This window comes from Mustela nivalis (assembly GCF_964662115.1).
Source record: "Mustela nivalis genome assembly, chromosome: 5".
NCBI classification, from domain to species: Eukaryota; Metazoa; Chordata; class Mammalia; order Carnivora; family Mustelidae; genus Mustela; species Mustela nivalis.
The window spans coordinates 86,874,670-86,899,166 of NC_139024.1; the positions used below are offsets into that span (position 1 = coordinate 86,874,670).

The 24,497-nt window shown below is 48.4% G+C and overlaps 1 long non-coding RNA gene across 1 annotated transcript in view; it reads right to left on the reverse strand.

Annotated features, from left to right (window-relative positions):
- Positions 1-10,823: 10,823 nt before the first annotated feature.
- LOC309864853 overlaps positions 10,824-24,497 on the reverse strand; it is a 36,098-nt gene continuing 22,424 nt past the window's right edge. The window contains exons 3-5 of the long non-coding RNA XR_014311794.1: positions 17,706-17,791; positions 17,397-17,484; positions 10,824-11,260 (exon numbers count right to left, since the gene is read on the reverse strand). This is a non-coding gene — a long non-coding RNA (uncharacterized lncRNA). The remainder of the gene's footprint in view (positions 11,261-17,396; positions 17,485-17,705; positions 17,792-24,497) is intronic.

The window sequence follows — 24,497 nt, forward strand, 5'->3', positions numbered from 1 at the left end:
TGACAGAGGAGGGGAGGGTGGGAGCAGGACAGTGGGGAAGTGGGAAGGGGCTTCAGCTATAAGATTATATACACACCCACGTATAGAATGCCCGTGGTATCTATATGTTACGTATACATGCATGGAGTGTACGTAATGTACACAGGTATGGAATAAGAAGATGTGAGCATTTTTTTTTAATTGTGGTGGTAAGCACACGGCATGCTTTTCTCTGCATCTTATTGTAACTTAAAACCTTTTAACAATTTCTTTAAAATACTGTTTTACAAGGCAATGGTACAAGCCTGGGAGAGAAGTGGTAAAGTCTTGAAAAAGGGCAGCAGCTCAGGAGAAACTCACCGATATCACATGGTAAGGGACTATTTTTTTCTCTTCTGTTATATATTCCTTTTCTTCCAGGCGATGGTGTAGCTCTCTTGTTCAATAATGACTGTACTAGCCGCTTTCTTCCCAGTACAAGTCCCGGGAGTGGCAGCGTCAAGAGACTCCGTTCATGTACTCCTTTTAAGTTCAGAGAAACCTTCTCTAGGTGTACTGCTAGCAAAAGCCTTTGCCCAGGTGGCCCTGCCTTTAAGAAGGTTCTTAAAGGCAGATGTCCAGAGCATGCCCTCAGTGTGGAGTGTTCAGAAATCTAGACATGGACACGTTCATTCTGCCCGAAATGGCCTAGGAGCAGGCCGAGGGATGTACCTACAGGGCACAGGGGTGTTTCCAGTTCCACTGTGGCCTCTAATGATCCCTTTCCCTGGGCGAGTTGCCAATCCCTGAGGCTCAGTTTCCCCTTCAGGGAAGCCAGGGGTTCGGACTCGATGACATCTGTCTCTCTCTTCTCGTGCTCTGGGGGCTGGGAGCACAGGCCCTGCTGAGGCCCAGCAGCCACCAAGTTAGGCCAGGCCCTGCCTCCGCTGAGCTGCCTGGGAAGGTGTGCGCACTTGTCGCCTCCTGATGAGGCAGGTGTGATGCTCACTTCTGAGTCTTAGTGTATCAATCAACACCTCCAAGGGAGCATTCTGAGATTCACAGCCAGGAAATCGACCCAGCCTTTATTTATCTAAGCTTGTTTATGGCTCCGAAGGCTGTGCGATTTACTTGCAGGCTAAGAGCTCTATCCAGCTCAATGTGGGTCTATATTTGGTTCCAACTTGAAAATCATAACTGCTAAAATCCCACATCGAGCAGACAGTTGGCACGTTAGGCCCTGTTTCTGGGGCTAAAGTGGGATATGTCAGAGATAATCAACCAAGCAATCAATCAATACTTGTTGACTCCTTGTCCTGTGCCATCAGCTAAATTGTGAACTAGGCGGTTTGTCTGGTACCCCTTCCTGCCTGTCCCCACAACCTCAGCACCTTCTGGGCCCCCTGCCTTGTTCCAGGACCTGGTACCCTCCATCCCACTTCTTTGCATGATCCAAACTCTGTCTCAGGGGAGAATCTCCCTCAGTCATTGAGCCCTGGAACTGGCCCTGTTCAAAGGACCACTTTGTGCCTTCCTGTGGGACTTTTGGGCATCAGGGAATAAGCAGGTGGCAAATATACATTCTCTAATATACCATCTTTACTCCCTTCTCCCACCCCATGGCTCTCTGTCCATCCTGGAGAGGGAATGATTTCTGACACCGCCACTTGCTTTTGATCAGTCTTGCGGCAGCTTGCTCAACTCTCTGAGCCCTAGTGCCCTCATCCCTAAAATGGGCCAACAGTGCCTACCCTCCTAGCATACCTGAAGCCCCTAGCACATAGAGGCAGCTCAATAATAACGGATGATTTTTGCAAACCAGTGAGCTTAGAGGAGGGCAGGAGGCTTCCCAGGGCCTCCAGCTCCCAGCACAGGATGCACTGGGTCATGCACTGGGAATTTCAAAGGAAGAAGCCCTGGTTCATGATCTCAAGGGCTTTGGTTCTAGCGGGGAGCTAATGTCACGTTAGAGAACATAAACAGTGACCAACAGACAGCAGCACTGGGAGTAAGCTGACCACCCCCTACCCGAGGGTCACAGAACTAGAGTTTAGGCCCTCACTCTGTGATGGTTAGCTATGGGATAGACTCCCAAATGGGCTCTGAGACAGAGAGATTCCCATTCTGCTCTTCACCTAACTGCTGGGGTCCCCTGGCCTCTGTTCCCTCCTCTATAAAATGAGAAAGGGGTGAGGGAGGTTAACTTTCAAGGTCCATTTCTGGCCTTACGCTCTAAATGGTTTTCATTATCTCTCTCAAAAGCTTTCCTGCTTTTCTTCTTTCCATAAACCTTTCTTAATACAACAAACAAAACAAAGACTCCTGTCTATATAGAGTGTACACGGGGAGGGAAGCCGACAACAAAGACAAGCAAAACATACAGGACACCAGGGTTTAGGAGAGCTCCAGAGGAAAATAGAGGGGAGGCCTGAGAGGAGGCATGCGATTTTAGCTGGAGAAGGCTTCTCTGAACGGCAACACCTGAGCAAAGACCAAGACAAGGAGCAGGAAACAGAGGGGGCAGAGGTGCAAGAGCTTCGGACGTGTGGGCAGGTCATCTGTAGTAACAGGCAGCCGGGCAGGGTACCTGAGCATGGGTGCAGGCGGGAGAACACATGGACGTCCCCCATGACTTCTGTGTCCCCAGTGAAATAAGACGTGAGGTCATCAGCTGAGTGGGAGCCTAGGGTTGGGGGAGACGCAAGAAGCTCTAATTAGGTACACAGCAGAGTGTGAACAAGCACAGACATGGGAAATGGAGAAACTGGCCAGCATGCCCTCAAAGGGGTACAACGAAATATTCTTTAAACCCATTCATACATTCATTTGGCAAAATATGAGTGAGTGCTCTGGGCCAGCGCCATGCTAGGCAGTGCCAGACCAAGAGGCCTGGGAGAAGGGTCACCACACATCCCTATGGCCCAGGGTTATCCCTGGGAGGTGGGTGTGGGAAATTTCACAGGAAGGGAAGGAACCAGTCCAGGGCCTGATCGTGAGCTGGTTATCGCCGTGAGCACTTGGGATGCGAGCCCACTGGGGGACCCTGGGAGATTGTGGAGAACAGCCCACAGATCTGTCCCAGAGGAGGAAGCTGGGGATCTCCACACCAGCTCCAGTTCGTCACTGGTCACAGCTGCCCCTGGCTCATGGGTTAGCTCGGGTCTTTCCAGCTGCTCCAGTGAATAGAGGAAGGCCTCCAGCTTGCAGTAAGAAAATGTCAGAATGTACAAGAACAGTGAGTGTCAAGAAAATATGAGCAGGCCCCAGCAACATCTATACCACTCTTGGAAGTGTCTTGGTTTGGATGAAAGATCATATGTCACCCTAAGTACAAGACACGGTCCTTCCTTTCAAAGAATGAATTTATTGAAGGAGGCTAAGAAGAGGCTCAAACCTGAAAGAAAAAAGAAATGGTAAGAGAAGAAACCAGAGGCACAGGGTAACTTCCAAGTGAGTCTAGCCTTGAAGGGATCAGCGGAGGAAGCCGTCTCGCGGGCTGGGATGGAAGGTTCACAGAGGACGGGTGCCCAGCTGGGTGGCAATTGAGTAAGTAGAAAAGCAACAAAGGGCAAGAATGAAGACCTGCTTTACGGGGATAGGTTTATTCTGCCTTTGTGGCCACAACCAACACAAAGACAGGTGGCTGCTGCTGATGTGGGGACCCCAAGGCGTGGCAGAGAAAGACTGATGCTCGACCAGAGCCCCCTCTGGCCACCTGCATCCTACAGGTGCAAGACTGTCTTGATTTGCAGCCAAGGCTGCTGTTTGGGAAGCAGTCATGGTTCAGAGGCTCTGCTTCGGGGAAGCATAAAACAAAGAAGGAGATTCTCATGGGCTGTTATAAAGCAGTCTCAAAAATATATCTCTGATTTCCAGGCTTCCTGCACAGGGCACCTGCTGAAGATATAGCCATGATTCATGACAACAAATGACCCCCACATCATCCTTCCTACAACGCCATCTAAGTTTAGCAAGTTTGGCCTCTGGTTTATCCACCCCTGGGGAGGGGACCGAGCACTTGGATGGCGCCCTCTGATGAGGATAAATTAATTAGCACAAAAGCACGCAGCCGCAGACGGACCACCTGGGTTTGAGTGTTCTAATGAGGACGGTGACTGGATGAGGCTGGATCAGGCCAGTACTGCCCCAGGGCCTGATGGCTGTTCACTGTCTGCCTGGAGGCCAGGCCCTCGCATGCTGCTAGCTTTAACCCCCTCCATTCTCAAGCCATTCTCGAGCTCCCCTCCTTCTGCCAACTCCACACTGAGTTACGACTCTGGTCCAGGTGCCAAGGTCAGCCTGAGTCCCAGACCTCTCCCCAGAATTCACAGAGGAACCAGGAACCTATGTCTCTGCTCCAAACTCATCTTCCTGTCCTTTGGCTGACAAACTGATTGTCCTCAAACGCAGTTGTATTCTTTTGGGCACCCCCCCCCCACCCTCCCAGGGCTCAGGAACCTTCCATACCTCTTTAGGACTCACCGAATAGAACCCACATTTGAATGAAGGCCCTTCATCAGCCACCCCCTGCCCTCTGCCTCCCCTTGTCTCAGCTCCTCACTTGCTGGCAAGGCTGATCCGTGGCAGCCAAACCCCCCAACCCGCTCTCCTCACAGACCTCACTGCTGCCTACTCACGGATCACCATTTTCCCATCTTCTCCACCTCACACCCGTCCTCTCCCTGGCAAATCCATCGCTGTGGCTCGAACAAAAGAGGTGGCAATTCCAACCTTTCCTAAAGACCACATTCTTGCCATGCGATGAGAGGCCGGTGTGATCTTCACTTCAGGCCCAACATTCCTGATGATGCAATGAACAAACAGAGAAGCCCCTCCTGGTCAGCCCCTCCCTTTTCAGATACCCCTCTCCACCCACCGCCGAGGTGGTGGAGAGCAGGCGTGACAGTTAGGGTTTGAGCTCTGGGCCCAACAGCTCCCCTGCATGGTAACTTGCAATTTTGCTCAAGTGCATTTTAACATTTTGAGGTGGGTTTGGTATTTGGGAATCATCTGTGGGCCCACAGAGAGGAGCCAAAGTGCCATGATTTGATAGTTTTAACTCAAATGCACTTACATCGTGTTCCTACTGTGTGCCAGGCACGGGGCAGCAGGCTTGGGTCTCTTTGCATGCAACAGACAGCCCCTCACTGAACATTGCTGTTCTGGACAAAGGAACCAGGACTGGGTCATCATTCTTTTATGTGAAATGACTAACAGGAGGTCTTGGAGTCACCATACCCAGTTTATTCACCCAAGACCTCCTAACCAAATCGCTGCGCATCCGTAGGTTACCACAGGACTCCAGCTCCACATCATCAGACCTAACCCTACCCTACCCACCAGAGCAGGGTAAGTGTTTTCCTAGGTTTTGCTGACTTATGTCCTTTATTCTCCTGGAAAGATGCTCACGGGATCCTGAGGCTCTGGGGTATCTGCCACCCTCAGGCATGATGGAGATTCTCTAGGTACTAAACGGGTCCCAGCTGTAGGAGAGTCTATTGATATAGCCCCCGGAGAGAGCCTGCCTGAGACTCTGGGGAAACCAGGCATCAGCCCTCCCCTGGGGTCCTGCTGGAGGAGCCACAGACCAGGGCCATTACTTCCAACTTGCCCCACCACCCCCGCTTAGTAAGAGAACTTAAAGCATCATTACATAACATGGAAAAATAAAACCAATGTTGATTAATACAAGTGGTTTCCCAAAGCTGTACTGATGTGTGCTCAATTTCAAATCCATTTCCCTTGTTTAATAGACTGAGAAGGTTTGAAGGATGACTCTCAGTCAGGGTGCTTTGTCACGGGCCCCAGAATGATGTGCGGGAGCGAGCCATGAGGACATCTGGGGGGATGACTGTGCCAGAGAGAGTGTGTGCAAAGACCCCAAGGAGTGAGTGGACCCAAAGTGCTTTGGGATCTGCAAGAAGACCAGTGTGGCTGGAGCAGGAAGAACAAGGGGAACGTAGGTGGAGATGAGATCAGAGGACGTGAGAGCCAGACCTCAGAGCTGGGCTGCTTCAAGGCCAGTGTCAGCACTGCCTGGGAGCTGCTTAAAACCTGGGATCTCAGACCTCCCACACACCCCAACCTAGATCCATAAGTCAGAACCCACCCCAACCAAGATCCATAAGTGTCCCTGTGCACAATTATGTTTGAGAAGAAGGTTATGGAAGAGGGGAGTCTCAACTCCGACTGTATGTGATGATCACCTTGGGGGGGGTACTTTTTAAAATGTTGTTGCACCCACCCCCCAACTAACCAAGATTTTCCAGAGATGGGTCCATGGAAATATATTTACTTTAAAAACTTCTCTGATTATTCCAGTGTGCGGTCAGGGTCAGACCCCTGGATCACACACACCCACGTTTTCCAGAATCACTAAGACACCTCGCTAGAGATGAGCGAGCCCCAGCAAGAGCACCTCTGTGATACCCTCTGTGATACAGTGGATGACCTGTCTCCCTGCCCAGAATGCCAGCTTCTCGAAGGAGGGGCTGTCTCCTTCACTGTGCTTTCCCCAGTGTCCGTGGAGGGCTGGCATGCAGGATCTGCCTGGTGTGTAGCTGCTGGAGAACAGAACCAGTGAAGACGAGAGTGAGTGACCGTAAAAACCACACCTGTCGTTTGGGATTCCTAGCTGGAGCTCTGGAAAGTCCTGTCTCATCAGAGAGGTCTTCCTCGGGTGCTTCTCCTCCCTCAGAAGATGGCTTCACCAGACACTAACAATTTTGACTCCATTTTCTCCCCTAGTGATGGAGATAACAGGATCCTAGAAAATTGGAGCCTAAGGTGTATCAGAGGTAACCCCGCAAAACACACAGCTCTTAAGAAATTTCAGGAAGGGGGGCCACCTTGGGTGGCTCAGTGGGTTAAGCCTTTGCCTTTGGCTCAGATCATGATCTCAGGGTCCTGGGATCAAGCCCCACATCAGGCTCTCTGCTCGGCAGGGAGCCTGCTTCCTCCTCTCTCTCTGCCTGCCTCTCTGCCTACGTGTGATCTCCACCTGTCAAATAAAATAAAATAAATTTCAGGAAGGGAAATTGACTTGCCCTGGAGCATGGGACCAACTGAGTGGCAGGGCTGGGCTGGCTGGGTGATTTTCTGTCTCCCAGTGCAAAGCCCAGCTCACTGTCCTCAGCTTCTTCCTCCACCTTTGCTTCCCTCTCCAAAGTATGTCCAAATGCCCCCCTCACCTTCCACCAATGCTCTGCCTGCCCATCACAACACCCCCCTTCCCTGTGAATTTCCCGTAACCAGGGCCAGCTCGAAGTTGGGTGGGACTGAAACTTGAGCCATCTTAGGAAGCCCTTTCAAGGAAAAGACCATGAGTGCTCCCTTCTGTAGCACATATACTAAGGAAAACACCACAATATGAACACAAAATTAGATCCAAAAGCAAATATTTCAAATAAATAAGGGAAGAAATGAGAACAAATTACAAATTCTGAGAAGCTGACAAATGCCACAGAAATCACACAATCCAGAAAAATAAATTTATATTAACTAACTGCTTAGCACAGCTTTCTAATACATGCTTATAAGGACCTAGAATGTTTTCCACATTTAATGAGTGGAAGAATTCCCATTGGCTGGCATTCACCTCCGTATTTCAAACCTGAATTTTCTCCACTGCCCACATACGTCGGGTGCTGGGTGCCTTGGACCCTGTTCGCATACTGATAGAACTTGGTCTATACCTTTATGTCACATCCCGAGGTGAATGGACAGAAGATAGAGGGACACTCCTGGGTGCCCTGCCTATATGTGGATTACATGTGGAAGTAACTGCAAATCATACATATATCTCACTCAACCCCATGTATGTATTCTCAGTTCTAATTCCCTTTATCTGGGTCTGGGAATAAATACCGTGTGGCCATTCAAAGGCCACCAGATGGGCTGGAAGGGCGCTGGATGGAAAGCTGCAGTGAGGAATGTCAGCAATCATAACTGACTGCAGTTTGCATATGGTTTGCAAATTCCACAAAAACCTATGAGCACGTGAGGGCGCCGCAGTGGGTCCAGCCACAGCTCTGGAAGGGCCCCGAAGGGCAAGCCTTCCCATGCTTTCCCGGGGATTCTGCCCCACCCTTTTTGCCTTCTCCGTGCTGTCCTACCTCAGAAAGGAGAATCACCAACTGAGAGAAGACAAAAGCCAAAGACTTTAAACACGTGGGCATTCGTTGGCTGGTGCAGCTGTCACAACATACCACAGAGCACAGAGCCTCAACAACGGAAATGTGCTGTCTCGTAGTTGTGAGGGCCCGAAGTCCAGGACCCAGCTGGCAGCACAGTGGGTCCTTCTGAGGGGTGACAGGGGGAATCTGTTCCAGACCTCTCTCCCTGTGGCTCATAGATGTCCATCTTCTCCGTGTCTCTTCTTACCATTTTCTCTCTCTGCATATCTGTGTGTCTCCATTTCCCTCTTTCCATAAGGGCACCAGTCATACTGGGTGAGGGCCCTCCCCAATGGCCACATTGTACCCCAGTGACCTCCCCGTAAAGACCCTGTCTCCAAATAAGGCCACATCCAGAAAGACTGAGGGGTTAGGACTCCTGCATATCATTGGGCGGGGCCGCAGTTCAACCCCTAACAGTGGAGCAACGTTAACTGGTATGTGCATCTCTGCAGAAAACTGAGGGAGAGGGATGGAAACCCAGAGAGACTTGCAGGGTGGGTGGGAGGCGTTATCTTGTTTACACTGTGCCTTTAGAAAAATTACCTCATTAGCGGTCTGTCTGCATCCAGGCCCAGCTGCAACCACTAAATCAATCATTTGGGGATCAGTTTGGCTTTCTTGGCCACCATAAATGGCACATTTTTAAAATTTGTTTTGATTTCCTGTGGGTGTCTCAAATGTCCAAAATGATGGAGCAGATGGAGAGGCTGAAGTCTGAGGGCAGACAGGAAAGATGGCAGCTCAGCTGGCCAAAGGATGAAGCTCGAGAAGCAGGTCCAAGGTCTAGAGAGAGTGGAACAGGGAACAAGGACCCATCCCCAGGTCCTAGAGTAGACCAGGAGAGTCTCCATCTCTGCATCTGAAAGAGGCAGGCTGGGGAGCGAGCAAGCCCCAGGGTTGCAGTGGATCCAAGGAACTTCTCAGCCTAAGAATTGACAGCAGATGAAAATAGAAGATCAGGAGCAGGTGACCCAAATCACCAGATACACAGATGAGGGCACCCCACTTTCTGCCTCAACAGCCTTCTTCAGTTCCCTTCTGGGGGTCCCAGAGGTGCCTCACAGGTGCTTCAGCAGCCGGACACTGAAGAATCTCTGCCCTTCCAGGGAGGCTCCTGTGGCCTTTCATGGACCCATTCTCAGGCTGCAAATTCCAACTCCTGCCCCTTGAGGACTCCGGAACAGTCATCGTAGAGAAAAAGCAGAGGTTAGCCATCACAGCCCTGCACCGTCCCACCCTTGCTATTTCTTTCTCCCTGCAATCAAAAGCTCCTGAAGTTATTGGTTCCAACAAACTGAGCCCAGAGGGAGCCCCAGGCCCCCAGTTCAGCTGCAGCCTGAGCTCCAGCCCAGGATCAGCTGGAGGCCCAGCCCTGACAAAGAGGAAGAGGACTGGTAAGTGCTACCTGCAGGTTAGACCTCCTAGCAGTGGAATCAGGGGCTTGTTGGGGAAAGATGGAGAGTGGGCTTGCCATGCCAAACGGTCGTTATTACAGCAAAGCTCAGGAAAAGGAGCCATGTCTGCTGAATAGACACGTAGCCTGTGTTTGCTTAGGTTGGCTGTGTTATTAGCTGTATAGCATTACCCATGAGTTAATCGTAAAACCAGTTTAATGAGTTACAACCAGCAACTGAAAAAATAAAGTAAGATAAGAAAGTTAGAGTGCAGTTTTCGTCAAGTGTTGAGTTTGATGAAAGCTTTGTTTCCTTTACACACACGTGCCTGTGCATACAGACAGAATGTAAGATTGTTTCTTACCATGACCTGTGGTAGGAAAAGCTGAAATGCACGGATCCAGACCATAGCACTTAGCATCCTTGAACCTGAATACCAATGCCCAACAGATCTGGGAAGCTTTTTCAAAGCTGGGAAGATTTTTTTCAAATGTAGATTTTCAAGCATCACATTCCAGAAATTTTGGAGGCCCTACATCCTAGCAGGGCTTGGGAATATGCATTTGAAAAGCTCCCCCTGTGGTTCTGTTACATTTGGTTGGTGGCATATGATGTAGGAATCACTGGATCAGAGGGAAAAAACATGTATTTGGTAAAACTGTGTTCTAGGAAGCTTGAATGACATATGAAGATGCTTCTTTCGTCTTAAAGCTAGAGGCTTGAGAAACAGGGACATAAGGATGGGTATTGGCAGGAGGGTGAGTGATATCCTTTCTCCATTTGTAAGGATGAATTCAGTTTCTGGCAGAAGTGGGTACCAAGAGACCATGCTTGGCTGTAAATTATGTTTAACAGGATTCGGAACCAGGCATACAAAAGGGCTAAATACCTCCCCTGAGTAAAATTTTATCTACTGAGTAGAACCGTCTACTCGGAGACCCAAATGGCTCAGGGAAGCCTCTTCTGAGACACAGCGCTGGACTGGATGACGTCTTAAGATTGCCTTTCATGTCTGACATGCCATGATTCTAAGAGCAACAGGATGGAGGGAAAGGTTGGAAGACCCATGATCTCAAACACATCAGCCATTGATGAGGGCAGCAAGAGAAGGAGTCATGTCTACAAACAGACACCATCAAGTTGGATCATGACTCATCAGTGGGTCATAAAATCGATGAAGTTTTTTGAAAAATAAAACTGAATTAAATACAATAGAAACTATCATGGTGCCTTGCCTTTAGTCAGGATGCTTGGCTATCTATTGCTGCATTAAAAAAACCAACACAAAACGTAGTGGCCCTAGAATGACAACATTTATTTGCTCACAATTCTGAAATTCGGGCAGGGCTCAGTGAAGGCAAATCATCTCTGCTCCATGGGCAAGAGTCAGGGCGGCTCACTTGGACTTGGAGCACCCACTCGCACGATACCTTCATCCACATGGGTGCGAGCTCTGCTTCGGGGGTTAGCTGGAGACTGCATGCTTCAGCAGGTGGCCTCTCCATCTGTATGGCTCATTTGCTTCTGCAGTATGACTTCTGGGTTCCCCGGGACTACACACCAAGAGCAAACCTTCCCAGAGGGCAAATGTCTCCATGTACAAGAGCTTATCTCGTCTTCGCTCCCATTACCCCTGCTGATGTCTTACAACTCAAGTCCAGAGTCATCCTGAGAGGGGACAACACAGGACAGGAATGCTGGTGGTTCATAGCAGACCACAAACACTGGTTCCTTAAAAGAAAAAAAAAAAAAAAGAATTCCAATCATGTATAAATAGCAAGTAGCAATGTGAAATATATTCCTAGTAGTTAACCACAGTTGAAAATGTTTAAAGGTTTAAGAAACAGTGCTAGAGAGCCCTGGGATACAGAGAGAAGACAATCCTAATTTCCTTGATTTCTATTTCCCCAATACTTTTGTGTATATTTACCCCATCCGTCCATTTTTCCGATACTGTTTCCCCTTTTATTCTTCTTTTTTATTTCCTCTTTTGTTTCTCTCTCTCTCTCTCCTTATCTCTTTCCTTCCCAGTTTTTCTATCTCTGTCACTCAGCCATTTTTTTACACTTTATCTTTCACATCCAAACACCTCTTTCAAACACAAGCATACGTAACCCAAACACAAGCTAGTGTCCCATGTGACGCGTTCTCTGTACAGCCTCACATATAAATGAGCACAGCCCAGTTGCCAAAAGTAATTTTACATTTGTGTCAATTTTTTCTGCATCTCTTAAGGAATAGTAATGAGAATCCAGTTTAAATTCCATAGACAAACTGCAAAGCTCCTTCTCCTCCCTCAGTGCCCACCTGGCAACTTCTCTAGTGTCTCCCACTTGCCAAACCCACAAAACTGCCAACACTCAGCCCAGATGGCATTACCCAACCAACGCCCTGCTCTCCACTTAGTCTCTGTCCACCTCAGCAGGGTGCAGCATCGCCAACCCAGCCAGAGCAAGGATGACAGTGGACAACCCCACCCTTTCCCCAAATATGCCTTGCTGTAATGGGGAGACACTTCTGTCCTGCAAAAATGATTTCTTCACCAGCCCAACCCCTCAACTTGTGGGTACAGCCTCCATTTGGACCCCTGGGCAGCAGCTGTGAGAGTGGCAGAGAGAAAGCAGTGCACGCCAGAGGGCAGGACTGCAGGCTTGGAATGGGCTTGGCACAGCCCTGTTACCCTGCAAAGAGGGGCAAGCCCATCCCACTCCCAGAGAGAAGCACTCATGTACCTGCAAAGCAGGTAAGGTCTGTAGACCCTCAGCTGTGGGAAGCAAGTCAGAATGCCTAGAAGTGCTGTGGACCAAGGATCTGGGGATGGGCTGGGTAATTGAAGTCGGCTTTTTCGTCCTTGCTCCCTTTGTTACTTTGGCTCATATTCCTGAATCCTTATTCATTAGCTGTTGGATACTTTCACACATACATGCACATGTACAAGTGCACATATGTATACACATACACAGGCGTGCATGCACACACACACACCAGCAATCTGGGGCATAAAGAAAGCTACGGAGCACTGGGTGTACATAAACAATGAATTCTGGAACACTGAAAAAAAAATTTTTTTTAATTTAAATTAAAAAAAAAAACCTGAAAGAGGACTTCCAACTACCTACATTTTGTCCTCAAACTTTCAAATTGATTCCATTCTTTCCAACTTGTCTCCTGGATCAGGCAAAAGAGCCTGAGGGCAAAGCACCCCCTGATGGGACCTGAAACTAGCCCCTCAAGCAGTAAGAACCGCCCTGAGCCAGCAAGACCCCTCCCATGATGGATGTGCCCTTCACTGCCCACCTGCACGTACCCACCCCACCCGTGTACCACGTTTTCCTTCTATAAACCAGGATGTATTTTCAGCACTTTGGAGACAATCTTTGAGATACTAGTTTGCAGTATTCTCAGTGTGGGAACAAATAAATAAATTCCTTTCTTGTTTCACTGCAAGAAAGAAAGCAAGCTATTACAGTCACTTGAAATTTCTTTTTTTAAAGAAGATTTTATTTATTTGTTTGAGACAGAGATAGCAGGAGAGAGCATGAGCATGAGCTGGGTGAAGGGCAGAGGGGGAAGCAGCCTCCCTGCTCAGCAGAGAGCCCGATGCAAGACTTGATCCCAGGACCCCAGGATCATGACCTGACCCAAAGGCAAATGCTTAACCAACTGAGCCGCCTAGGCATCCCCAAGCACTTAAAATTTCAACCTCAAGGTTTTAGCCAGTTAGATAAAAAGACCAGCCAGACATAGATCTCAGGTGCCCCAGTGGTGGATGCTGGGATACCTGCCTCTACTGTCCACCTCTACAGATGAGCAAGGTAAATATACCTGTCCACCTTCTCTGCTTTCCTAATGATCCCTCTGCCAGGAAAGCAGAAAGCTGAGTCCTGACATGGCTGACAAATAGTGAGCCATCCCCAGTCTTAGAGCCAGCTCCCTCATGAAACCAAAGAGCAAGAGCAGGAACAGGGCCTTGGAAATCACCGAGGGTGGCAGGTCCCCTGGTGGTACTAAGATCCAGAAAAGAAGGCTTACTCAAGATCACAGCCTACTGTACCCATATTTATCTTCCAACATACACCTATTGAAAACCTACCACTTCCCAAGGCTTGTTCTAATGGCAGGGATACAATGGTGAACAGGAATGGTCTCTATTCCCAAGGAGTTTACCTCCTAGTTAGCTATAACAAGGTAACCAGGTAAAGTACCTGTGTGTGAGGTGGCAGTAAGTACCAGAGAGAAACACAAAGGAGAGGACAGGGCTAGAGAGCGCGTGGGAGGTGAAGACAGTTTTCAGCAGGGAAAGCTTTGTGTGAAAGCCTGAAGGAGGTAAGAGAGCCTCTCTGGGGAGGAGGGTCAGGGGCAGGGCGGGAGGCAGGATGTTCCAGGCAAAGGGAAGAGTGAGTGCGAAGTCCAAAAGGCAGGGGCATGGCTGGATGTTGGAGAAAAGGCAAAGAGAGCAGTATGGCTGGCAGTGTGGCTGGAGTTGAGTGAGCCAGGAGTTGAGTGGTGGCATCTAAAGTCAGAGAGACATGGGAAGGTCTGGGGACCAGTTCTCATGACCCCTGAAGCCACTGTAAGGACGCGGCCTTTACTCCACTAGAGTGAGATCCAAGGAAGGCTCTGACAGAGGTGGGAACTGGTTTCAGTTTTCAAGGGCTGCTGTGTCATGAATACACAGAAGGGTGGTGGGGGTGGGATCAGGGCATCAGTGTGCGAGACTCTGCTCCTGCATAAGTCTAAGCAAGAAATAATGATCCTTGTACCAGAGAGACAGCGGGGAGGTGGGGAGACGTGATCAGACAGAGTTTGGAGGATTAAGGTAGCAGTATTTACTGAAGGACTGGATATGAGGTATGACAGGAAGAGAAGAGTCAAAATGACCCTTGGGGTCTTGTCTTCAGCTACTACAAGAAAGGAGTTGCCCATGACAGAGGAGATTGAAGCTCAAGCGTGTTGCATGTGACGCCCTAGATACATGGATGATGGTGGCTAGAGGAGGTGGTGCAGAGAGGAGCTCACTGATGCAGAGCCAGGCCTTGCACCCAAGGACTCACAGAAGCACCAGACCAACCCCGTGCATGCAGGAATGTCAAAAAGCCTGCCACTTGACAAAGGCTGGGCTGACAATGGAGAAGCTCCAGGCATTCTCACATCCTCGGGGCAGTACTATCCAGAGGGGCCACCACAACAGAAAAGCTAGCACAGCAGAATGCTGACATTCAGCTCAGGTGTGAGCCAGATACAAGTGTCCAGATACAAGTGAAGCTAATTTCCCCCACATGTGCCTCCACCCTTGAAAACCCCTGGGAGCCCGCTGGGAAACATGCTATACAATGGGTGATACAGGGGTTTGCTTGAGACTTGTTCAGGCGGCAGAATGAGCACATTTGACTAATATTCTCTAGACCCACAAATCCCAGAGGTTTGAGCTACAAAGAGGACCGAAGAGCTCAGAGGATGGCAGCTGCCTGCTGGTATTTGCAGAGCACCACCCAATTAATTAGCAGGTGAGTGGCTGGGTTGAGAAGGAGGAAGTTTAAGATATGTCTTCGTGGGGTTCCCCAGGAGTAGACCCTGAGACAAAGATGTGGTAGCTTATTTAGGGAGTGAGCCCAGGAAGCAGCAGCAGGAGAGTGAGAAAGTAAGACAGGGAATGAATGTGTTAATGAGCTCAGTTCCTCTGGCCTCCCTCTAGGAGACTGACAGCACAGAATATGTCATGGGGTGTCCCACTCAAGGGGCTAGGAACTGGGGTATTTATCCACTAACTCTCACCCGTCATTTGCAGAGAGCTCTTCTCAGAGACTTCAACTTCCTGACACTTCTAGAATGTCCCTTATCTCGGCCTCCCACTCTACTGCAGCCAGAGAGAGCAGCAGGTGTTTGCAGTAAGAAGCTGTCAGCTTGTGCTGAAAATTAGAGCACTAAGGGGGATTGGCAGGATATGATGTTGACCACAGAGGGTTTGAGAGAAACAGCCTCGGCTCCATAAGTGGGCACTCCGTTCTGAGCTTGGATGCCAAGAACCATCTTCCTCCCAGAAAACAGACTGAGATGAATGACCCTTATCATTCCTATAATCAGAGATAGAAAATCCAGGGCAGTGTCTCTCTGGTCCCAACAGAGGGAAGGCACCCTCAGCATTATCGGACTAGACACCAGGGCTGCACCATGCTCAACCAGAGTCAGAATTTTGCAGTGTGCTGGGCAGAAGCCATCCTCCTCTGGAAATTGACTGAGATCTGGCTCTTCGGGCTCTTGGTGAATATGTGAGTCAGAGCATGAGCAGGCACTGAAGTTCAGGAAGGAATGTTCTAGAGCAAGAGGTGGATATCCCAGCACAGAGCTTCAGGTCAGACCATGAGTTCAGCATCCTACCACTTCTAGTCAAGGACTAGCCTAGTTCCCTAGTATGGGGACCTGAAGACCGGCATCGTGCTGTCAATATCCTTGTCAGTTTATTGAATGTGGATGTGTACCATACATCCATGTGCGTCCTCACGAAAACCCAGACCTTCACATTGACAAGTCATCCTGTCATTTTCATTAAGTACCACATTTAAGGTCCATCTTAAGTGTCACCAGCCATTGACTCCTGGAGGGATAGACCCCACATAACTGTTAGAACCCATTTTCTCTTGCCCATGTTGGGCGAAACTACATAAATAGCATATCTCTCCCACCCCAAATTCTGTCTAGATAAGCAATCCCTTGTGTAAGAACCTAAAATTCAGGTTCAGATAACCATTTTCAGATAACCATTTGACAGGAAGCTTGTTATTAGGAAGGTAATTACAAGATAAGTGAGAGGATGCCTGCTTTCCAAGAGCTGCCCAGGTCCTGCAAATAAACACCGTCTCTTTAGTAGGATGCTGGCTGTAATAGTTCCACAAATGGGGTATTAGGATGACGGTGGCTACCTTCATAAGCCAGAGCTCTGGGGAATGGGTTTTTTGACCCCAGGAGCTCTCTCTATCAGAGCCCTGCTCCTCTCCTCCTGTTTAGCTCAGCCTCTAGATGCTTAGACAATTACTGCTTTACAGCCATCTATAGTGGCCACCTTGCTCAAATTGGGTTTGCAATATATCTTTGCAACAGCTTTTATGGGTTTTTGCTTTTCTGACCACACTGGGAGGGATCACATAGGCTTTGGAATTCTATGGCCCTGGTTTGACCAAAGTGCAGTCTACATCAACAGGCTGTGTGACCTTAGGACAGCTGCTTGGCCCCTCCGAGTCTGTCGTCTAAAAAACGATGACAATAGTAACATCAGGGTGAACCATATGAAAGTGCCTTAATGTCGGTTAAAAATGGCTGAATATTGCCAGTCTCATAAGTTTAACCTACCACCTACCTTACAGGGCTACAGGGAGGATGTGGTGAGTACACACGTCACTGTGATGACCCCCTCGCTAACTAGCTTGAGACCCCAGAGGGAAGTCACACTCCCTGTAGTCCCCCAAACCACAACTCCTCCCCTATATCTGCAGGATGGGGGTTCAAAGCCCATTCTTCCATAGCACACCCAGTGATTTCTGGAAATGCTTGTGCCCTATTGTTCCCTCCACGGCGTTCTTTCCACAGAGAAGGCTAAGGCTAACTGCACATCCACTCCCTGCCAGAGACTGTACACAGCACTTTCTTCAAATACATTCATCCAGTCCTCCTCCCCACCCATGTGAGCTAGGCATTTGCAGAGAGGGAAACACAAGGGCGGAGAAGCAGAGCATCTTGCCAAGGTCACACAACCAGGAAGAGGGAGAGCCAGGAGTCACACTCCAGCCGCCAGCACCATCCACCTTCCCGGGCCTGCTGGGGTCCTCCCACCACCATCCTGAGCGGCTCCGTGCCAGCCTCCCCCAGGCACCTCTTTCCGTGAACCTGTGGGTTCCAGGTGTGGGCCCAGGCCTCTCAGCTTCTCCAGAGCGCTGAGGACATGCGAATCCATCAGGAGCCTGATTACAGGGAAAAGGAAAAGAACAAAGTGAAGAAGAATTGGAACAACAGAAGAGACACAGGCACGGATGCATTGAGGATATAAAAAATAACAAGAGAATTCTACAGCAACTCTGCAGAAGCAAAATAGGAAACCTGGGAGTGGGTATGTACCTAGCAAAATATAAATTACGTAAATTGACCTAAGGAAATATAGAAAATGAGAAGACCAATTACCTACCACAGGGAGACTGGAAAGGTGGTTAAAGATCCACCATCACAAAAGGCACCAGGAACAGATGGTTTCACAGCTGAGCTCTATGTAACCTTTAAAGAACAAATAATTCCAACGTTAATTAAACTCTTCCAGATCATAGGAAAAGATAAAGTGCTGCAATTTATTTTATGAAGCCCACATAGCCTTAGTACCAAAACCTGGTACAGATCGCTTAGGAAAAGAACTGCAGACCAATCATTCTTCTCATTATAAATGTAAAAACTGGAAATAAAACCCCAGTAAATGAAACCTGGCAAAATGTCATTATGATCAAGTGGGATTTATCCTAGTAACACACAGATTTATGACAGGAAATCAATTAACATAATTCATTATACCAATAAATTTAAGGGGAAAATGTGATCATATCAACAAATGAGAAAAGTGTTTGATGAAATATAAACTCTAAGTAATAGAAACAGAAACTCATTCATTCTTCCAACACACATACATTGAGTGCCTACCAGGCATCTAACTGGGTTCTCAACCTTGAGGACTGTAGCCATGACCATATTAGACAAAAATTCCCCACCCTAAGGGTGCTCATTTCTCAATACAAGAGACAGACAATACACACAATGCTTAAGGAACATACATATTATGTTAGCGATAAACCTAAGGAAAAAAAATTATAATGGGATAGAAAGTTAGAACATTGGGGTAGTCAGAGAAAGTTTTACTAAGAAGTGACATCTAGGGGCACCTTGGGGGGCTCAGTTGGTTAAGGGTCTGCCTTCGGCTCAGATCATGATCTCGGGGTACTGGGATTGAGTCCTACATCAGGCTCTCTCCTCAGCAGGAAGCCTCTTCTCCCTCTGCCTGCCCCTCCGCACCCCTGCTCATGCTCACTGTCTCTCTCTCTCATGTATAAATAAATAATCCTTTCTTTAAAAAAAAAAAAAAGGAGAAGGAGAAGGAAAAGTAGAAGAAGAAGGAGATGGAGGAGAAGAAGAAAAAGGAGGAGGAGGAGGAGAAAAAGAAGAAAAGGGGGAGGGGGAGGAGGAGGAGGAGGAAGAGAAAGGAGAAACAACAACTGAAGAAAGAGCAAGGAAGAATATTCCAGGCACAGGGAGCCACCATGTGAAGACCCCAGTGCCCTGGAGAATCCACTCCAAAAGCCCAATGTTCCACGGGGTAGTGGAGAACAGGATGGTCACCCCCCAGTTGCTGCAACCAGATTATGGATGTCCAGCAAAGCTCCAGTGAACACCGATGACATAGCAAGGACAACACAGGAGGTGACAGGCTGAGCGCTCAGCTCAGGGCTTCTGCCCACTCTTGGCAGGCACCACATGGCAGGCCCACTGATTACTTCTGCTTCAGAATTGCCTCCCTCCCCAGAGCTCCCAGTAGAAACTTCAGAGCCAGTGAAAGGTGAGATGATGTCATCCTTCAAGGGAACCTCAGACCTAAATCCACAGGTCTGGACTGACTCCCAAGGCCAGGAGAAGCCATCCCAACAGCTGATAGATACACCTCCCAATCCTTGTTATTCAGCCCGAAACCACACTGCATCTCCAGGGACCCCAACAACCTATGCAGTTAGGGAAAAACATTTTCTACTTCTTCAAGGTCACAGACTGGGTAAAATCTCCATGGCTATACAGAGTACAGTCTGTTGGGTAATATCACCATGTTCTCCAAGAACAATGGCTGGGTGCTTGGTGTACACGCTCTATCCAACGGGGGCCTAAACCAGGGAAGTGGGCTTCAAAGTTGAACCCACCTTTCAACATCCAAAATCCTCACACTGCCACCTGCCTCCAAGTAATACTTCTCCTGTTACACTAAAAGCCAGCTCTATGCTGTGAAGTGTGTAAACCTGGCAATTCACAGACCTGTACCCCTGGGGCTAATAATACATTATATGTTTATTTAAAAATTTAATAAATAAAATATATAACAAAAGTATATATATAAAAAAAAGCCAATTCTAATGGGTTCCCATACCCATGAAAAGCACCCAACATACTGTCCAACGTAAAGTGGACACTTGGAAAGTTCCCGACTTCCTGCCCTTCCCGCTGCCTTTTCCATTTTCCACCATGCAACCCTACAGTTGTCCCTTCTTCCACACAGAACATGCAGGCCCGTGGAACTTAATGAAGAAGGTGCCTCTTCAAATAGCTGGGAAAGGAGCTTCATGAAAACTCTGCTCTAGACATTCTTTGATGAGATTAGATTGTCCCTCTGTGTGATGGCTTAAAAAAGTGAATGTGGAGTGCTAGATGTCAAGGTCAAGGTTTTGGCTTTTTTAACTTGTTTTCCTAAATCAATTAATTCACAGATAGCTTATTATTAGTGTCAGAGGTAGAGTTTAATGATTGATCGGTTTCATATAACATCCAGTGCTCATTCCACCAAGTGCTCTCCTAGTGTCCATCACCCAGTCACCCCATCCCCCCACCCATCTCTCCTCTACCAACCCTCAGTTTGCTCCCTAGAATTAAGTGTCTCTTACGCTTTGCCTCCATCTGATTTCATCTTTTTATATTTTCCTTCCCTTCCCTATGTTCATCCATTTTGTTTCTTAAATTCCACATATGACTGAGATAATATGATATTTGTCTTTCTATGAATGACTTATTTTACTTAGTATAACACCCTCCAGTTCCATCCACATCTTTGCAAGTGGAAAGATTTCATTTCTTTTGATGGTTGAGTAATATTCATATATATATATATATATATATATACACACACACACACACACATACACATATAGATAGATACATACATACATACACACCACATCTTCTTTATCCATTCATCTGTTGATGGACATCTCAGCTCCTTCCATAGTTTGGCTACTGTGGACATTGCTGCTATAAACATTGGGGTGCATGTGTCCCTTCAAATCACTATGTTTGTATTCTTTGGATAAATATCAAGTAGTGTAATTGCTGAGTCATAGGGTAGCTCCCGTTTTAACTTTTTGAGGAACCTCCATATTGTTTTCCAGAGTGGCTTCACCACTCTGAAATTTACATTTCCGCCAGCAGTGTAGGAGGGTTCACCTTTCTCCACATCCAAGGTCAGGGTGAAAGGAAAAGTGTCCATGGGGCTCTTCCCTGATCCTCAACTCCCAGTGCCAGGCCAGCAGCAATAGCTGCATCCTTCAGACCAAGTAGTGACGCCTAGCCCTGAGAGCTGTTGTCTGTTCTGAAGATGGAAAGACTGCCCACCAAAACCCCTTGATTGACTCTGACCATGTGGTCAATATGTTCTAAAGAAGACCACCCATCTTAAGGTGTCAGTGTGTCAATTGTGAGAACCAGATGGTGCATGGGGCCTTCTTGCTATGTAAACCACAGATTAGCCTTACATCGGAAGGCTTGGCATTGGGAGACTCCTGGCTCCTGGACCCACCCTTACCAGCTGCAGAACCACAGGGAAGTTCCTGAAGCTTGCTGGGCCTCGGGGGTGGTGTGGGGGGGTTATTGGTTTGTTTGTCTAAAAATGGAAATGTTAGTACTCCACCAAGGTCATTAGGAGAATAAAATGAAATAGTGCTCATGGCAGGATCTACCTCACGAAAGCTACCTATCACACTTAGAGCACCTGAGTCTCTGTGGGACTCAGGGATTGACTCCACCTTCCTCCTCACCATTGAACGCTTCACCTCACTCATTCACATTCCAGTATCAATAAATACGCAGATAAAGCCCAGTAGCCAAAGATCCCCAGGTCCACCTCTTCATCGAGCACAGTGAGGCTTATTAACCTGTGTCGGCACAGGAGAGCATGCTCCATGGGGAACCATGGGGTACTTCAGTGAAAGGCCAGTCCAGATTTTGGGCTTGTTTTGTGTGATTTTAGAGAGGACTGGGGAAGCAAGTGTTGTTCTAGATTGCGTGCTGTCAGGGAGCAGGGAGCTGTTGCTGGTTGAATATCTTAATCATTTGTATCAAGGAGGCAAGAGGAATAAAGTGAGGCTAGAGCTGTCGTTGATGAAGAAAGAAGAACCCCTTGCATCTGCTGGCAGACAAGGATGTTCATGCATTTCGGGGTTATTTCCTCATATCCATGTGCTTATCATGTTCCATTATGGTCCCAGGGAGCCCTTGTCTGAATCCAATTTTGTACTGCATGATTTATGTTCACAAGAGCCACCAGGGCTTGGCTGGTTGGTAGTTACCAGGCCTGCTGTCTGGACCATTTTGCTTTCTCTTTCTCAATATACAACCAGAAGTACCAACTGCAAAAGAACTCACTACCTTCTGACTCGAGTGTGATTTGTTTGCAGATTCTATCTAGTGTCTACTCCCAGCTTTGTCCGGGAAATCTTACCTCTGGTCATTCCCCAGAGAATACAGCAGACCAGAGGATGGAGGCTTCTTAATTGTGGGTGAGGAGATAGGGCCTTGAACTGGGACGTGCTGGGGCTCAGGGCTCCAGATGGACAGGGCTCTCCAAGGCTTGTGTCAGGAAGGGAGGAGGTTGGCCTCAGTCTCTGTCCTTCACTGCTGTGTTTGCTAGCCCCAGACATTGGAAAGCCACCCCCTTCTGGATGACTTCACCTGCAGAAAGATGCCTTGCATTCCACAGAGCCAGGAGAGCCCATCTGAGCGACTTGGGAAGGAGCATTGACTGGGGAGAAAGGAAAAGTGAATCTGACACTTTTGTGTGTGACCTCGAGTAAGTTCCTTCCCCTCTCTGGACCTCAGTGTCCTATGGTAAAAGGCAGGCTAGTCCCTAAGGTCCCTTTGTCTGTCATCCCAGGGGTCTAAGAGATGAACATATGACAAAGCAGCCACTCCCCCCATTAAGGACTTGGGCTCTTGCAGGAAGAAAATAGAAAGCTGGAACCAGGAGAGCTGAGCTGGGAAATCTTATTTGACTCACCATTTAAATTAACATCAGCCTCTTAAGTGTCGATGATAATGTTCGCTGGGGTGTGATAATAGGTGACATTTACCCAATGTTTATGATGTGCTAGACCCACGGTTAACCATGTAATTCTAACAAGAAGCCTGAAGGGTGGGCAATATTAGTATTCCCATTTTATAGATGGAGAAACTGAGGCAGAGGGATATTAAGTCTCTTGCCCAGGATCTCACAAGCAGTAAGGGGCCCAGCTGGGACTGTCACACAGGCAGTCCAGCTCCTGAGCTGGTATTCTCCTGAGCTGGTATCCTGAAGCATACATAGTCCTCTGTTCTCGTCTTCTCCTTTGATTTGGAAGCCTAGAGCAGGGGTCACAAGCTATGGCCTATGAGCCCCAAAGACAAATCGAGCCGGCCAACTGTGTTGTAAATAAAATTGCATTGGCACACAGCCACACGCATTTATTTATTGTCAGTCTTCCAAACAACACTGGCAGAACTGAGTAGATGCAGCAGGGAACACACGGCCTATGAACCATAAAGCATCAACTGTCCGGCCCTTTGCAGATTCAGGTTGCCGGATCCCAGCCCAGAGCGGGCACTGCCTGCCCGCCAAGGCAGCTCTGTTGTTTGCTGTGTGACCCCCAGCTAAGTTGCTTTTCTAAATCTATTTCCTCATCTGTTAAATGGGCTTATTTGGGGAATGTGGGGGACTTGCACACATAGGCACAAAACACTTGACCCAAGGCAAGTGCTTGAAAGCGGGTAGCTGCTATCTTTGCTAACAGGGTGATGAACATCGTGATGGATTCCTATAATACTGCACAGTGCAGGGCGGGGACTTTTATCCCCACCTCATGCACAGGAAAACCCAGGCACAGGGAGACGAAATGGTTTGCACAAAGTTTTGTGAAGAGCAGGAGGCAGAGGGGCACCTGGGTGGCTCACATCTGTCTTTGGCTCAGTTTGTGATCCCAGGGTCCTGGGATTGAGCTCCCCATCGGGATCCCTGCTTCTTCCTCTCCCCCAGCCCCTCCACCCGGCTCATGCTCTGTCTCTCATGCTCTCTCTCTGTATCTCAAGTAAATAAATAAAATGTTTTAGAAAAGAGAGAGAGAGGGTAGGAGGCAGATCCCAGATCTTTCAAGTGGACGTCCCACTCTCCATGGCCGCCCTTCCCCAGCCTTTCCAATCTGTAGCGCTAGTCCTCCTTTGTGTCTGCTGGCGTGTGGAGCAGCCCGTCTGTGTTTGTGCGTTTTCAGTGCCTGTAACTATACACAGCCACGCAGAGTTTGCTGGCATAGACATTTGTCAAAGATGACACGCCAGTCACCCATGCCATGGGAGACAGTGACAGATGCATTCTCCAGCACCGCTGTCCAAGCAGCTGAGGATGGATGGGGCCCTGGCTCCTGCTTGGCCCGGCTGCGCAAGGAACCACAGACCAGGCCAAAGACAGACTGCAGCTTGGTCCGTGGGCATGGTGGCTCAGAGTACAGAGTGCCGAGGAAACCACGAAACTAGTCTCTGGTTGGTCCCACCTTCCTGCACCCACCCCAAAAGCCCTTCCTGGGCTCCCTGCTCCTCCCCACTGGGCCAAGTCTGCCCAAACCTGATGTTCACTTATAACTTTGTGTGGTCACATACAAGGAGGTGGGTACTCTGGGGATTCAATTTCTTCGCATGATAATTATAATAGCCAACGTATAGATTCGCTGCACTGTCCTAAATCTGAGCACTAATCCTTAGCTATGCCCTAGTGGAGGTGTAGGAAACTCAGTCCAGAGAGGTTAGGGGAGTTTTCCAAGGTCACACAGCAAGTGACAGCGACAGGATTTGAATCCAGATGGTCTAGATCCATTGTCCTCAGGACTGTTATTTGGGGGTCTCAAGTAGAGGGGATACCACGATAAGTCAAAAACAGACAACA